Here is a 2,870-nt window from a genome sequence, read left to right on the forward strand (position 1 = left end):
GTAGGGGAGGGTACCATGGCCAAGTACGGGGCATATGCTGCGGCGAATGCCGGATCATCCAGTTGTTTCAAGAGCTCCAGGGCGGCGGGCACTGGGTCTGCCAGCTTGGGAGCCGCGGCGGAGGGGGAGAGGGCCGTAGGGGTGACGTCGATGGCGAGGGCGTACGGGATGCTGATGATTGTCTCCCCTTTTTTGAAGGGTTTGAGGGTAACGATGCCTCGGATGTTCTGGGGCTGAACAGAGGCAACCCCCAGGTGATTGATCTCTGCTCCTCGTTGTTGCACCCAATCTATGAGGCTTAAATGCCCCTGGTCTCGGAGGAGGGTGTGGGGAAGGCCGGGGAAGGACGAGGACGACGAGGGAGAAGGTTTCGAGCTCCCAAAGCCTTTGACAGTGCTGGGGCCTGTGGCGCCACCTTTTTTGGAGGCGGGTTTCTTGGCGGGCAGGGCGGTGGAGGAAGAAGCGAAGGAGATAGGGAAGGAGGGAGGGGATACAAGGAAAGCAGGGCAATCTGGGACGAGGGAAAGACCCAGGCAGACGTGGAAAACAAAGCGGTACAAAGATGACCGTGGTGGCTTCATCAGTCCCTGCTTTGAATAGGGGTGATCGGAGAGGGAAGATTTCTCTCGGTGAGCAGTCCTTATGGTTAGGGGATGGGAAGTGGTTCAGAGGGAGGAGGAGGTTGCTTTCAACTAAGTACTCTTTATTGATTACCCGAGCTGAAGACGACCATACGGAATCCACGACCACTGTCAGGAACACACACATGTGTGCGCGTCTAGAATAACAGCTTGGAGGGCGCGTGGCATTGTAGAGTAATGCCTTTTACACTTTATTTGCGCCCTTGCCCTGGGATTTTTGGGAGAAACATCCTTGCATGGCAGACTTTTGCCTGATAACCCCTCGCCCTGGGGTGTTTTGACATGAAATTGAGAAGCCTTTCGTGGACATGCACTTCCCAAGTCCTTGGCAGAAGATGTATCATGAGTGACGGATTGCCAGGGTCGAATTTCTCCATTCTTGTGCCGTGGATTATTTTGACGTCCGTGGGCAAATCCGAAGGCGCTTTGAGAGGGCGTGGCTGCACCTGCCGCAGTTTTCAGCTACGTCGTGTTTGCTTTCTGATGCCCACCTCCTCCGTCCCCTGTCATGATGGGGCTGCCACACGATCATGCCAAGGCATCCGTGCACGCTGCCGTCCTGAAATTGGCCATAAAATCCATACATCGTTCCCTCACGAAGCGGCAATCCTCTTCTTCCCCTATCCCCCTGATTTTCTCCACTTCACCCTTTATCAAGGTGACCGACCCTGGCACGCACCCTCGGGCATGGCTGACGATACAAATCTGCCTTCGTCTGCCACAGACGACTCGATGCCTCTGCCCCTTCCTCCCCCGCCTCCTACCGCAGTAGCTTCCTCGACCCCGTGTGGCACAGACCAGGACTTGCTATGGAGGACGTTGCATTGCCCCGACATGCCTGCGGGATACATTGAGTGGGGGCTGGCACGGGCGCGGGAGGAACCCCATTCCATGGACGCGGCGGGATTTTTCTGCATGATGGCTGGAAAAGGCCAGGTGGAAATCTGCAAACGTCTGGTGGAGGAATGTGGGGTGTGGCCCAACGTGCAGTGCCCCAAAGACATGCAACGGCTCCAAGCCGTGCACATAGCGGCCAGCGAGGGGAGGGTGGACGTAGTGCGGTATTTGGTGGTGGATTGTGGGCGCAAAGTTTGCCGGGAACGGCCACGGACGGAGGACGCAGGGCAGGTACCGAAGGAGGGAGTCAAGGAGGAAGGGGTCGCCCCGGGGGGGCAGAGGCCCCAGCGTCGCACGCCACGAGGGCAAAGGAACAAGAGCGTCGAAGCCCAGACACAGGTGGAGGCCTCTTTGGGCGTAGGCGTGCCTGGTCCGACGAGGAAAGCCATTGGCAAGCCTACCATGGGCCGAGACCCGGTCCGAGCGGCGGCGGCCCTCCCAACGCCCGCCTCTGCGGTGGCTCCCGTGCATTTCAAAGAGGGAGGGAGGGAGGGATTTGTCGAGACGAAATTGGCCAGGCCTGCGGCCCCTGTGGCCCCGGCGGCGGCCACGGTGCCTTCCCCGCCGCCCCTCCCTGGGCCGTTTCCTCCCCCTCCCGCGGCGACGGCGAATAAGACCGAAAACTCCCGTGGCCCGTGTCTCCTCGGCGCTCCCGCGGGCGTGGGCCCAGGCAACGGGAGTCAACACACCACCACAGGCTCCTGGCAGGACCGCGGGGCCCCCTACGCCTCCTTGTCGGGGCAGGACGGTGACTGCCGAGGCCTCTCCCTGGCCACCACCATTGCTGCCCCTTGCCGGCCGGGATTGGTCGACGTGGACGCCCCTTTAGACGACGGCCGGACGGCCCTGCACCTGGCCTTGAAAGCGCAGCACGTGGGGGTGGCTTTGACCTTGATCCGAGACGGGCGTGCGGACGTGAACCGCCCGGACCAGCGGGGACGGACCCCTTTGATGTGGGCGAGTTGCCTGGGCCTGATGCCCTGCGTCCGCGCGTTGATCGAGGACGGCGGGGCCGACGTCACGGCTCGGGATTGGGAAGGGAACGATGTGGCGTCGATCGCCGCCTCGGGGGGGCATGTCTCCGTGTTGGCTTATTTACATGCCCGTGCCAAGCACCGGCTGGATTTGGAGTGTCCCCAGCACAATCGAGCGGGCGCCCGGCTGCTCTACATTGCCGCGCGGTACGGCCATGCGGCCCTGGTTCAATGGCTCGTGGAGGAAGGTGGGGCGGACGTCCGGGCACGGTCCACAGAAAGCGGGGTGATGGCCCACCATGCGGCGGCCGCCTATGGACAGCTGCCCGTCCTTCAGTACTTGCTGGGGGAGGGCGGG

This window comes from Nannochloropsis gaditana (genome assembly GCF_000240725.1).
Source record: "Nannochloropsis gaditana CCMP526 unplaced genomic scaffold scaffold232, whole genome shotgun sequence".
NCBI classification, from domain to species: domain Eukaryota; class Eustigmatophyceae; order Eustigmatales; family Monodopsidaceae; genus Microchloropsis; species Microchloropsis gaditana.